The sequence below is a fragment of the Sminthopsis crassicaudata genome, chromosome 5 (assembly GCF_048593235.1).
Source record: "Sminthopsis crassicaudata isolate SCR6 chromosome 5, ASM4859323v1, whole genome shotgun sequence".
NCBI lineage: Eukaryota > Metazoa > Chordata > Mammalia > Dasyuromorphia > Dasyuridae > Sminthopsis > Sminthopsis crassicaudata.
This window is the reverse complement of record NC_133621.1, coordinates 112,201,585-112,216,785: the sequence shown is the minus strand read 5'-3', so window position 1 is coordinate 112,216,785 and position 15,201 is coordinate 112,201,585. Positions and strand designations below refer to the sequence as shown.

The 15,201-nt window shown below is 35.5% G+C and overlaps 1 pseudogene; it reads right to left on the bottom strand.

The window, feature by feature from the left end:
- Positions 1-15,201, bottom strand: part of LOC141543084 (mortality factor 4-like protein 1 pseudogene) — a 102,480-nt pseudogene that overhangs the window by 16,361 nt on the left and 70,918 nt on the right.

Below are 15,201 nucleotides of genomic sequence, written 5' to 3'. Positions count from 1 at the left end.
TAGATATTCCATGATTTTTTAAAGTTTCCATATTCTTTAAATAAAATATTCCTCCTCTTCCTACTGTTACTACTGAAGATGATGATGATAAGAAAAAGGAAGAGGAGGAAGAAAAAGGCTGAGAAAGATAAGGAGGAGAAGGTGGCAGAGGAGGAAAAAGAGGAAGAGAAAGAGGAGGAAAAGGAGAAGAGGAAGAAAGCAAAGAAGAAGAAGAAAAGGAAAAAAGGAAATGAAGAAGAGGAAGAAGGAGAAAATGAAGAAGGAAAGGTGAAGAGGATGAGGAGGAAAGAAGAAAAGGAAGAATGAGAAGAAGAAAAAGAAGAAAAGGAAAAAAAGAAGAGGAAGAGGAAAGCGGAAACAGAAGAAAGATGAAGAAGATGAAGGCAATGATGATGATGATAACCTTGACTTGAGTTTAAATGTGGCCTCAGACAACTGTGATCCTGGACAATTCACTTAACCTTTGTTAACCTTAGCTTCCTCAACTGTAAGATGGAGGTATTAATAATAGCACCTAAATCCCAAGGGTGTTATGACAATCAGATGAGGTAATATTTGTAAAGTGTTTAGCAGAGTGCATGACACATGGTAGGTGCTTAATAAATGCTTGTTCCATTCCTCCCCTTCTCTCTCCTTTCTATTTAATGCTTTTTACAAGATAAATTTATCTAATTTGAACCTCATAATAATCCTATTAAGTATTTTTGGCAGAATTCCCTCTAGCAAAGCAACTTCGCCATAAATTGGCAACCTTAAGGAGTCTAAGAGGTTAAGTATAGCTTGCCCAGAGTCACACAGCCAATATGTATCACTAATAACACTTAAATCCAAATCTTTTTTATTCTGAAGCCCTTTTTCTATCCCCTACATTACAATGCTTTTTAAGATAGGTTATTTACTACAGGTGTCTAAATAAAAGTAAATTAAATCCTTCATTTCATTAAATGGTTAAGTTATATTTTGTTAACTAGTTCTTTGTTTCTGACTAGATACTGAACATATTTGCAAAGCATTTCATGTTTTACAAAATGTTTTTAGACTTTTGACCATGGAGGACAAAAGGTCAAATCCAGTTACAATAACAGAAATATTTGTCTCACAAAAATGAGTTGCCTAAATTGATGACCCATTTATTTCAAACACTCCTTGGTTCACTAAAAGAATCAGACATTCTCTTGGAGTTTGTTGTAATGGGATTTGGAGAAGCTGAATTAAATGTTCCAAGAAATTTTTCCCTTGATGGTTAAAGGACGCTCAATCCCATTATAACTGTTGGACAAAACTCTTATCAATTTTCTGTAGCTACAGCCCTATCTAGGAATGACTTTACTTCATTCCTAGCTTTGAATTGAGAAGCCAGAATCTAAGAGCACTATGAGAGAAAATTACAAGAAAAATTAAATGTAAAAGTGGATGTAATGGTTGCTTTTCCTTTCTGTGCAATGCTGAGTATATTTTTTAAAGAGAAGTTTAGCTTGAATCTATAGCTTTTATGTAAAAAGTTCTAACTAATACTCAGTTATATTAGAGGTAAATTTCTATCCAAAAAACCAGCTCAGTAAAGATTAAATTTTAGAAATCTAAATTTTATTAAATTGGGAGGGAGTGCATAGATTCACAGGATCTAAGAATTAATCATAAGAAATCAAATCTTGTCATTTTGTTCAGTGACAAATGAAGAGGTGAAGAAAAGTCTCACTTGATTTTTTTTTTACCCATCTGAAAAAACATGTCCCTACTTTGATAATCTGTATTTTCACTAAAAACCTAGAAACAAAAAACATTTTGGAACCCAGAGGTTTGCTACCAAATATTTGTCTTTGAGCTAAAAGGAAATAAAATAAGAAACTATCTTAGGTCTGTGCATGGAGGCTTTGGCTGAGATCTTGCCTTCCTTCCAAAGGTTTTTAAAAACAGCTTCACTGGAAACCATTAACTCATCTGGTGGAGGGGGGAGGAGGAAGTCCAAAAGAAAAGACAAAAGATCTGAATCCTTTTTTTCTTTTTTCTTTTTTTTTTTTAAATTAGTCCAGTTGTTTTCCTTACTCCATTTGCACAGTCATCCTTGGGATCAGAAAATAATTCAATCATTTCATCAAATAAATATTTGTTAAACATCTATTCTACCCATAGCACCGATATACTGTGGGGAATTCAAGTATAATGTGTGGTCCTTGATTCATCTCTCTATGTACACATATGTTAATTTATACTTATGTACAAGTACATATGAAGATACATATGTGCATATACTTATATATAACACATGCATATATGTGTGTCCATATACATATACAAATACTCATAACTGTGCCAATAAGCAATAGGACAGACAATAAGTTCTCTAGGTTCAGAAGGAGAAAGTATTAGATTGAGTTGGTCATGGAGGAACTTCATGGAATACATACTTGAAGTAGGCCTTGAATGAAGGTCAGCATTGAATAAATCAGCATCAATTTAAATAGAATAGGGAGTGGACTTTGAGATGAAGATTTCGGCATGAAAGTGGTCATTTATATAGTATATTTTAGGACCAGTAAATAGACCAAGTTAGTTAGACAGGGTAAAAGAAAGTAATAAAAAATAAGATGAGAAAAGTTTATTAGGTCTGGGTGATACAAGTCCTTGAAAACTAGGATAAGGAATTTGGACTTTGTTTTGTAGTCAGTGATATATTGAAGGTTTTTGAATAGAGAAGTGACATCATGAAAGCTAAGCCTGAGGAAGTTTGGCATCTGGCAATAATGTATAAAACAGATTGAAAGGGGGAGAGATTTTTGGAGCATCATCAAAGTATTAAATTTATTATCAAGTAACTATGATGGCCCAAATAAAGTTAAGAAGCTAAAGCTAGTCATAGAGTCTAGAGCTAAAAAACAAATAAAAAAATACCTTAGAGATTACCTGCTATAATTTTCTCATTTTATATCCAGGGAAACTAGACATTTTCCCATCATCAACAAGGTCACACAAGTGGTAAGTAGCAGAGCCAACATTTTCAGCCCAGCTCTTCTAACTCTAAAGACAGTACTCTTTTTCATTCTGCCATAATTAATTTTCACTTAATTCAAATCTACATGTTTAAAAGGCCTTGCAAGACCAGAGAGCATAATTTCTGAGGCAATAGAAATTGTTGAGAGTGTAGATAGAAGCAGACAACTGTAAACCTAATGCTGAATAATGCTTGATAAAGTTCTCACATAAAAATTGGGAATTGTTGATTGATCTTGACCTATGGTTTTAATTCTTAAATAAATACCTATATAACATTTTATCTTTGTTAGTGTATCAGATATAAAAGATGTAAAGTCTAAATAGAAATTCCTTGTCAGTTTTTGTAAAGTAAGTGAATGTTTTATGGAATTTATTTTTAGGAAATTTGGTTTTTTAGATATCTTAGTATCATCTTTATTTTTATATACTGATAGTAGTGATTACATTTACATGCATAGTATATAACTACATTTAAAACAACCCTATTTGCTTATTCTTATAAACCTATCACCAAGGCAAAAAAATGGTAGATGACTTATTTTACAAGCCAACCTGCCCAAAAATGTGGAAAAGGAAATGAAGAAAAATATTCTATCCAGGCAAAACTTAAATCATACATTGAATTCATTTGTTTACTGATGGGAATCAATATCTGATGAAATTTATTTGCTGATTTCTAATAAACAGAAAATAGCCTAAGAATTGGAATATATAGGCATACTTCACAGAAATGGTAGTAAGCATGATAGTAGGGGATAGTATGCTGACATTTGAGAAAATTCTTATTTTTATTGATATCTTGTTTTTATATCATCTTCCATACTGAAAATAACCCTTCCCTTCCCATATCTATTAAAGACTCCTTATAATAAAGAGGATAAAACAGTCTAGAAAAACTTACCAAAATATCAACTGAATATGACTGTAGATACAAAGTTTAATACCCCCATCTCTTCAAGAGAGGGAGGAGGAAAGTGCTTTTTTTTTTTTTTTTTTTTTTTTTTTTTTTTTTTTCATTTTTCCTCTAGGGAGTTTTGATCCTCTATCCTCTAGTTTCGGTATGTTTTTTGTTCTTTCCATGTGTCTTATTGTAGTCCTTGTACATATTGTTTTCCTGACTCTACTTACCTCATTCTACATCTGTTCATATATTTCCCATGCCTCTCTGAATTCTTCAAAGTCACCATTTCTCATAGTAGCAATAATATTTCATTACATTTATGTACCACAACTTATTTAACTATTTTCCTATCAATGGACATTGTCTCCCTCCCTCTCTCCCTCCCTCGCCCAATTTTTAGTTACCATAAAATGTGCTGCTATCAGTATTTTAGTATATATAAGATCTTTCATTCTGGATGACCAGGTTCTCCAAATCAAAAATCAGGATGCACATTTTATTTTCTTTTTAAATATGCATTTATTTTGATAAACATTTATTACCTCTCCCTCCCACTTCTTTCATCCCAGTTGAACAATAAAAAAATCCCAAACCCTCATAAGAAAGATATGTAGTACAGCAAAAACAATTTCTACATTGGCCATATCCACAAATGCATTTCTCATTTTGAATTTTAAGTCCATTACCTCTCTGGCAGGAGGTAAGTGGTGTGATTCATCTTCAGTCTTCTGGACTCATGGTTTATAATTGCATTAATCAGAGTTCTAAAAGAACCCACATTTTCATATTTCATAAAACATTTTAACAGCTTATCAGTTGTTGTTTTCTCCCCCTTCTCTGAGCAGTTAAGCATCTTCATCCTTTACATTAACAACAGCTGGTTTGAGGTCCTGGATTAGGTCAGAAATAATTTTTGTTGGTTCAGAATTAAAAATAATATATTTTTTGAACTAAAAGGATTTTTTATGTTTTAAAACTTATGTGCAGTTCTTGCTTTTTGTTTCCTACTGTACTCATTATTGGCTTGCCAGTAACATGCTAAAATAAAGCTGGGACTAAATTTTCAATAATTTCATTGACTCACATTCAGCCTTCTTTAGCAGGGTTTACTCAATATTGTTCTCCATTCAACTACTACCCGAGCTAACTGGAACAGTTCGTTTTCTGAAATGAAGAATAATTGGAAACATTGCGCTTTATTCTTTCTCTGAAAGTAACAATTCGTCCATTTAGTGCTTTTCTGGTGATTCTCAGTTCTGTGCTGGGGGCAACCTGGGAACTGATGCTCAGCTAGGATGAGTCCCAGGAAATTCTAGCTTTCCATCCGGCGATACGCCCTCGCAATGTAAACTGGCAAATCAATGCAGTGAACCACAGTTCTTCTTTAGAGATGCATGGTAGCTCATTAGTATCGTCCTTAGGGAACTAAGTGAAGAATTCAAAAATTCTACACTAGGAGAGAAAATTTTGGCTTTTGCTATCATTAGGCAAATCTTGTCACTCATCTCGTTGTCTTGCACCTATGCCATTTGTTGAAACCTGCTTGAATAATACGAACCATATTTCTGCTACTTATCAAAAGATATCCTTCAATTACTGGAAAAGATGAATAACCCCCATAGCTCAACAGTGAGATAGCAGAAATACAAAAAACAGCCTCATTGATTCTGTGTGACAATTGACATGGTGTAGCAGGTGGTGGCTATTATCCTCCCCCATTTAACAGAATGATACACTGAGATACAGAGGAAAATTTCTGCCACTTAGTAACACAGGCAAGACCAGGAATGAGCCACGTGAGACCCAATTCCCCTTCTTGTGTGCTGCAGTAACACTAAGCCATGTGAGGCCCCATTCTCCTTTCTATGTGCTGCAACTGATAATGCTTTACAGATAATATTCAGGGTCTGCCTTTTTCAGGAAAAAGCATGTATAACCCTGGCTATTTTCGTCATAAAATTTCAGAAGCTCTTTATAACCTTGAATTATGATAGCTATTCATCCTACCACTTCTCTATATATTCTCTGGAGAGCAAATTATTATCAATGATAATCCAATAATAGTCATAAAAGTAATGTAATCATATCAGGAGAGGCAGCAATGGGTTATTATACTGATGTAAGTAAGCTTTGGAAGGCCCTCTAAAGCAAGGGGAAGAGAGGAAATAAGTACCTACTGTGTGCCATACAGGGCACATTTGATCCTCACAACCATCCTGGGAAGGAGGTGTTATTATGATCCTTATTTTACAAATAAGGAAACTGAGGCAGGCAAGGTTAATAAGTAACTTACCCACAGTCAGATCACACAGCTAATAAGTGGCTAAGACTGAATTTGAACTTGCATCTCTCTGACTACAGGCCTAGTGCTCTACTACCAGTTGGCTTTAGACAAAAGCAGGGTTCTAAAAACTGTTCCAGAGGAACCCAGAGTCCTAGCTTATTTGGATTCCAAAGACTATTTCACATATGAACATAAGTGGAGAAAGATTTTAGTTGTCCTGTCCTGTCACACACAAGTAATTACTTGTGTGAGAGTGCTATTTTTGAACCTAGTTTTCTTTCCTTCCTTGTATTGTAGCTCCAAATAATACTCTCATCTTTATCTTGATGCAGGTTCATTTGTTCCCAAAGGGCAACAAGTCCTACACTAGGAATAGTGCAAGTGTTGCCATTGTAAGGGGAAATATATTAAAATTTATTTTAACCTGACCCAGATACAGAACCACGTAAAAAGGAAAGAGATGTCATTTAAAATCTCCACACTTTGTTGCCTTAACATTTACTAACTTTTATTGTTTCATATGTATCCATGTTAGGATGCATGAATTGTTGGTTACAGATTGTTGTGAATTTAGAATTATATAAATTTACCTTGTTTATCATTAAAACTTTAATTCTTAGTCATGGTGAAACATGTTACCCACTCCTTAACTGAGAAATGATGGATTTGGTACAAGTTGAGACTTATTTTTTGACCTAGTCAATGTGGTATTGTTACAAGGTTTTGTGTTTTTTCAAAATGGGGAGGAAGATTTTTTTTTCTGAGCCAATTGAGGTTAAATGACTTGTCCAGGGTCACACAGCTAGTAAGTGTTAAGTGTCTAAGATCACATTTGAACTCAGGTCCTCCTGATTTCAGGGTTAGTGCCACCTAGCTGCCCCAAGGAAGAATTTTTTAATTGAAAAATAAATAAAATTTAATTGAAAGAAAGAAAAAAGTAGGCACTTTTTAAAAGTTCATATCTCTTAATCAAAAAATTTCCTTCATTTCAAAAAGTTTGCATGGCTCTACTCTAAAGGATACGTAATTCCTATATTGCCCCAAGGGATAAGACCTGATGATTTTTAAATTTGTTCAATTCCAGTTTTTCTGTGATACACTTTTAGGAAGCAGGTGCCATCCTAATTATAGGAAGGAAGATGTGAGTGCTCAGCAAGACATTTTCTATTATTACATTTTCATAAAAACAAAAGAGAAAATGTCTTAAAAGTATTCAATTTCAATTTCTAGATCCAGGTTCTCTCTTCTCCATTCACTGTCAAACTATGGTCCCCTACATAGAAAATGCCACCAGAGATCAAAGAGAACATAGTTTTAATCCTGTGTTTAATGCAGCAGTAAGTATGTGAATCCTATCCCACCCCACCCCCAAGTCTTGAATCTCCAAGTGCATCTTTAAAAAAGAAAGAAAACTATCAATGCAATCTTAAAGTTAAGTGCTTAATGAGGCTTCATCAGAATAGTTTACCAGACTTAAATTCTCCTCTGGAAGTTCCAAGAGTTTGGGAACGATTGTGATGAGTACAGTTTGGGTACTCTTAAAAAAAAAAAAAAAAAGAAAACAATTGTGGCTCCTGTCCACAGGAAGGGAATTTCCATACTGAACGATCTTCCCTAAGAAATCCCAGAGAGATTTTTGAGTATGTGAGAAATGTGTATGGAGAACTTGATGTTGGAAAATGATACTTTCCAAAATGGCAGCAATTTTTATAATAGCACAGCTGCTTCTGAGAGTTATAGACTTGCATTGTGACCAAGAATAGCACATAAATATAAACTTACAGCAAGCCTTGTGCCCACCTGAATGTATATTCCTTTGGATTTTTCCAGCATACACTGAATAATTTTTCCCCTCCTTCCCCTTTTCTTCTTCCTTTTGTCAATTATCTTCCAATAATAGACTATAAGCTCCTTGAGGACAGGCACTATCTTTCTTTTTCATATTTCTATCTCCAGTGATCCGCACAGGGCCTGGCACATAGCAGTAAATATTTAATAATTAAATGTTTATTGATCAACTTGGGGGGGGATTCCTGAATGTTTAGGTAAACCTTGTATGTGAGTAAGAGAATCCTAAATTTAGATGTAGAAGTGACTTCACAGACCATTGAGTTCAAACCCCTCATCTTAGAGGTAAGGAAACTGAGGCATGAAGAGATTAATGACTTTTCTAGAGTTATAGCTATTTCTATGTCTGAGGTAGAATTTGAATCCAGATCTTCTTGACTTCAAGTTCATTGCTTTATCCTCTATTCCCACATATAGGTATTAGGTTATTTTACCCACCACAGAAAATGAATAAAGGACTCAAAGGAGACCAGACACAAATATAGAAATATAAAGCACTCCAACAGCCCATTAAGCTCGACATCTTGGCAAACATTCTTTTTCTGGGACTGATGAGCAATGCTCCCCCATTTACCCCAGATCCGAATCATTCCAGCAACCCACAGCAACAGCAGGCTTGGCAAGGTCCAGATCTCTTTCCCTATCATGGCATAGATTTAGTCCTTCAGCTGTTAAGGATCGTCTTTTCTTCTCTCAATAATACGCTGGTAAGACAAACTTCTCCCTTTAGGAAAGTCAAACTGGAATAGAAAGTCAGTTCTCAGGAACTCTGATCTCTTACCTATGTTCAGAAAAGGAAAAAGAAAGGCAGAAGAAATTGCCCAGAAACTAGGAGTTCAGAAACTCCCCTGTTAGCCAGATGTGCTCCTCCTGCAAGCCCTCTTTTTTTTTTTTTCTCCTGAGGGAGAGAAGGGAGAAATCCCCTTCACTCCTTCTTTGCTGAATTCCAGGCTCGAAGTTCAAGGAACTTTGGAATCTTGGGAAAAGAAAGCATGAATCACCTTGTATTTTATTTTATAGACCACAAAGGAAGTGGTCCTAGGTAGGAATCTTATCTCTTTGAACTTGAGTCAACAAGTCTAAATAATAAGGCTCCAGTAGATGTAGAGATCCTGATCAACCCCCTCTTCCCTACAGGTATGAAAGCCAGTTCATGAATTCTACAGTTATTTATTTATTTTATTTGAATTTAGTTCTTGAGAGAAGGGATTGTCTTTTGCCCTTTGTATCTCCAGCATTTAGCACAGTGCCTGATAACATAGAAGGAGCTTAACCAATGTTTGATTAATTGATTACATAGTAAACTAGAATTTGAGAAAATGACTCCAATAATAGAATGGCATGTATGTGGTAAATTCTAAGCAAGTTGTACCACCATTTTTTTTCATTTTGACAGTGAAAGAGAAGAAAGATATTAATGTACTTCTGAATGATGTTTTGAGAAATAAATGAGTTTTAAAAGATTTTCGACATGTAAGATTCAGATGGTACAGAGAACTGAATAGAGAATGCATTCTGTTAGTAAATGGAGGAGAAAAAAGAAACCTAAAACATCTGTTTGAAAAAGTATCTCTTCTTTTTAAATTTTTTTCTGCTTAAACTGCAAAGGCTGCTTTCATTTTTTCTCAAACTGTTAGGGATTATTGTTGATACTAAAATTAATATTCAGTTTTTCAGCAAACATTTTGAAAGAATCTACTTTGTGCTAAACATGGTGCTAGAATTTAGTGGAGGTACAAAGAAAATGAACATATCCTCTGTCCTCATGAAGCTTGCAATCTACAGAGAGCATATGATACACAGATATATAAAAATTGTGGTTATTCCAATAACTAGAATGCAGAACATATAAAAAAGAACAGACAAGAAAATTACTAGGCAAGATTAGTGGAAGAAAAGATTATTTCTAATTAGAAGAAGGGGAAAAGGTGAATGTATCTGATAGACAAATGACAATTTTGACTGGAACTCTGGGGAGAAATTGGGGAGAGATGTAGGTTTGGAAGTTCATCTGCCTGGTGGTCATAATTAATACAACTGGAGTGAATGAAGCAGCTAAAGGAAAAGGCATAGAGAAAGATGAGAAAAGGTCAAGGACAATTCTTTAACTAAACTTTATTAACAAGGGCAATCATATATATTTGATTTAGCACACAGACACAGACCTAGACTTAGATTTATGGGGTTTTTTTATGTTCTTGTACTTGGATTGATGTTATAGTGTTTGAACTACTTACCAGTAGTAAATTCCTAATTACATAATAATGGAAGTTATGAGAACTCCAAAACAGCAAGAAAAGTAAACAAAAATTTAAAAATATATTCCTTACCATGGATCATTATGGAGAGAATGCTCATGATACATCTATTTTCTCAAATAAACAATGTTTATGGATCAGAATCACCATTTAGAAATTTCATCTTTAAATAAAGGGACCAAAATCTTTCAGTTAATGATGGGGGTAAAGAGGAAATAGAGAAAAGGGAGAAAGGAGAGAAGAGACTGTCAGCACAGCAAGGAAATCTCTTCAAATATCAAATTGGTCCAGTTTGACATGTTTGATGAACAAGTTTTGTTTTTGTTTGGCTTAGTCCTTTTTTTTAGGGGGGGGGAAGAATAGGACTAATATAACCATTTACTGAATTTAACTAACCATTGGGCTTTTTGAAAAACCCTAGAACCATACATATGTCCCTTAAGTTTGATACCAGAATAATCTGGAGTTTAAGGAAAAGAAGAATGTTGTGCTCACTTTCTATTATTTTAGATTTTCATAATTGTCTTTAAAAAAGACTGTGCATACTATAAGCACTTAATATATGTTGAATTGAGTCGACTGTTTTCAGTTGCATAAAAAAATTACAGAGGCAAGTAGTTAACATTTGATAATAAACCTGGAAGTCAGAAGATTTGGGTTTGAGTCATAGTTTCCTAATGTTAGACAAACTCCTTTCTCTTTCTGAGACACCATTTTCTTATCTTGAATATCTATGATTCTGTGAATTTAAGGAGAACCAACATAAGTTTACTTGCCTACAGTCTCTAGCTTCCTTTCACTTTTCTCCTGAGCAATATGGTCCGTTGTATTCAAAGAAGACCCTGCTAATGGTGATTATTATCTCCCAGACTAGACCAGGAAAAAACCCAATATGGGATGCATCTTTACTTTTGCACTGAATTAAAGGAAAATTATATTTGAATTTCTTGCTGTATTACTTTCTGGATTACTATATTGATATTTAGTTTCAAATACTAATGGCAATAATCATTTTTCTTGTCCTTTCCCCCCCCAAAAAAAAATTCATGGGCTATTATTAACAAGAAAGCAATAGAGATTGCAGGATTTAAAGTTAGAAAGGACTTGGAAATTATTAAATGCAACTAGCTCCCTTATAAAGAAGTAAACAAAAACCCAGAAATGCTGTGTAATTTACCCCAAATCATATAGGTCATAAATAGCAGAGCCAGGATTTGAACCTAGATCCTTGTACTTCAACAAGTCTTTACACTGCATTCATCCAAGTGGCAGACTCATATTTATTGCTTTTCAAAGGAATTTAGTACCTTGAAGGAAACCAAAAATCTTCTCACCCTACCCCACCCACAACACCCATCCATTCCTCCCACAACCTCCCCCCTACACACACACATACACACAAACACATACACACACATACACACACACATACACACACACACACATACACACACACATACACACACACACACACACACTCACACTCATGTGCATGTGCAAACCTGGAACATTCTTTCTGGGATAAATACTTCCAGCCACCATCCTTGATCCCATTTGCCAATTCCTCTATTGCTAATTGCTTTTGAAATCACTGCCATCACTGAGATTTCTTTCTTTGAAGTAGCTGCTAGGCAGGGAAGGCCTATGACAGATTTGAAGTTTTTCTTTGGGTGCCTATTGAATCAGAAAGGTCAGGAAGAGCTGAGATGGAGAATTTCTTTGAACTTACATATAATGAAAAAGATTCTAGTTTTGGGAGGGACATAGATGCTTATAATTGACCAGTTAAGTGGGTGCTTTTGTAAACACCAGGAGCTCTCAAATCCATAGGGAATCTAAAATCTGCATGCAATTTCAATAAATAAGTAAAGGGCAGGTCACTTAAGGATGATCTCAAGAACCCTGCCGGCTGCCAGGGAGAGACTGACAAATAAAGGTGAGAGGCTCACAGGTGTTAGCAGTCAGCAAAACTCACCTGCTCGCACCCAGGTGGACGGATGGAGCAGTGACTGCCTTTTCTTGCCTGTCCCCACTGGTCACAGTTTGGAGGCAGGACAAATATACTCCCTCCTGCAGAGGAAGGGTTTGGCTTCTCCAAGACTTACCTTGGCATTCCTTGATGTCTTGGGGAAGCAGATGACCCCAACTGAGCGAGACAGTCAGCAGAACAGCAGCCCTTGATGCTGCAATGGGAAATTTCCATTCTTTGCTTGCAGCCCTGAAAAGAAAAAAAAAAATCTAAAGAGCTTGGTAGCTGGGAAATTTCCATCATGGAAAATTTTAACATATTCTTTAGCTCTAAACTCTGCTGGTTTACAGGGACCCTTCTCTTCTCTTTTAGTAATTTCTTTCTTTAAAAATTATTGTGAAAATGGCAAAGCTACAAATATGATCCTCTGAGGCTAAGGAAGATGATGTGATGGGGAAAGAAAGGTTCAGGGTCAGTCTAGTACCGATATCCACCTTTGTCTACCAAAGCCTTAGAAATGTAAATAGCTACCAGACCCACTGTTTGGGAACCCTTCCAAAAGAACGAAGTATCTTCTGTTGGAGCACAGCAAGTAGCAGATGGATGGATGGATGGGTGCAGCTTTGGAGCATGACATAGTGAATGAACTCTGCTGTTGGAGAAAACAGTTCCAGGCAGACCCTATAGAGTTTCTCAACTTCATGAGACCAGCTTATCTTGAACTGAAAATCCCATCCAGGGCTAGCAGCAAGTGAGCTCCTGAACTTAATGTCTATTCTTCCAGCAGGTGAGTCAAAATAGGAGTTCTTAAGCTTTTCTGAGTCACAGACCCCTTGGGCAATCTAATGAAGCCAATAGACTCCTTCTCAGGATAAGACTTTTAAATGCATAAAATACATAGAGTTTATCAGACTGTTGTTTAAAAAATAAACAAAAATGAAAACAAGTTCACAGACCTCAAAATAAGTGCCCCAGATCTAATAGGAGGTGCTCTGCCCAGACTGAATGAGATGATAGATGCCTTTAATGAACTGGTACCCAAAGGCTGCCTGACTTCACCCAGGTGGAAGTTGATGGATGACCTCTAAAAAAATAATGCCATGCCAGAGACAGCCTCCAATTCAAATTGGCCACAGTTCCCCCATTGCATCCTATATTGTTCCAAATATAAATTGACTCTGACTCTTAGTCAACATTTTGGTTACTTCATATACATTTCAAGGGATGGATTTAAAAATGTGGCCATGAAAAGGATGAGAGAGGAAAAAGTTAGGATTTGATATCTGTCTCAGAAGGTTGTTCAGAGAATCAAATGAGACAATGTATATAAACCTTAAAGTTACTACATAACTGTTATTGTTACAAATACTAATAAGAATAAATTACTTTCTAGTTGGTCCAAAATATTAAAAACATTTTTATTCTTACAAAATGAAAAAAATGAAGAAAGAAAAATCTTCCTGGTGCCCAAAAGCTTCTATCCTGACTAACCCACGTGTTGCCTGTAACATTGAATCAAAGTGAAACAAAAGCTGCCCAAACCTGTTATCATTGTGTACTAGCAGCTGGGCTCTGCCTCTGACCTCCAAGGTCATGCCTAGGAAACCTGGACTGATCAGTAACGCACGTGCTGCCTGGGTAGATATTTTAAGCACCATTTGTTCTCTTCCTTTTGCATTCAGTAAATTCTTTGGCTGGATTATTATCAATTTTCAAATCAAAATCCTCAGAGTAGCACAGTGAAGGAGGGGGAAAGGATGGAAGTATAGGAAACGTGGCATTGCACCACTAGACTCTGACAAGCATAAAGTCAATATTTTTTATAAAATGAAAAAGAATAAAAAGAAAGACATTGGGAGGTAACAAATAGCCCATCACCAACATGTTATTATCAGGCTTTTGTTGAATAATTTAGGCCAACATAGATCAAATGAAACCTTTCCTTTCAAAGTCTCTGGTTGGAAATGTTGCTGTGGACCACAGAAATAGAAGTTGGGATGAGTTACCTGATCATTTAGCTTGAAATGGTTGTGTTATATTTCAGATTGAACCATTTAATCTGTTTTTTTCATTTACAAAATAAGTGTTTTAAATTAGATTGTGGCTCATAACTTTTTTTTTTTCATCATGGATCCCTCAGGTGGTTTGGTGAAACCTATGGACTGGACTCCCTTTCAGAATAATGTTTTCAGAGACATAAAATAGGTTCATATGATTACAAAGGAAACAATTAGATTGAAACATAGTCATCAATACATACTTTTTAAAAGTCCAAAGGCCCCAGTTAATGAAACCCTAGACTAGAAAAGAATGGCTAAAGTCTCTTAAATTCTGTGAATCCGCAGGTCTTAAGAGGGCAAATATCCAACTTCTAAATCGATTTGTGGAGCTGACTCTCAGACTGCACACATTCAAGAGGAAAATTCATTTGACTGACAGAAATAGCTGACATTTATATCACACTTTAAAATAAATTATTTAATGTGATTTTATCAGAATCTTGGAAAGTAGAATGTTGTTGTCACTGTAGGGACCTTCGTGTAGGAGGAACATAGACACTCCCAGTACTACAGATCTACCACTTATCAATCACTTACATTTTACAGAAGGACCTGAGACACAGGAAGGCCAAGTGATCTACCTAGTGTTTGCCAGAGACAGCATTTGAATCCAGGTCTTCTTGATTTCAGATCTAACATTCTGTTTACTAAACCATATTGCCTTTGTCCTAAGACAACTTAACTGTCACTTGCTTATGGTCAACACATTTAATGTTTGCCAGAAGCAGTCTCTGAACAAGGTCTTTGGGACCCAAGAGCCAACAGTATTTACTACATCGAAATCCTAAAGGCAAGTTAGCTCCTTACCAATTAAAAGAATAGCCATTTTCTACTCTAGACTATTTATTTCATAGGAATGGAAAATAAGGCATGGAAAAGTTAGATGA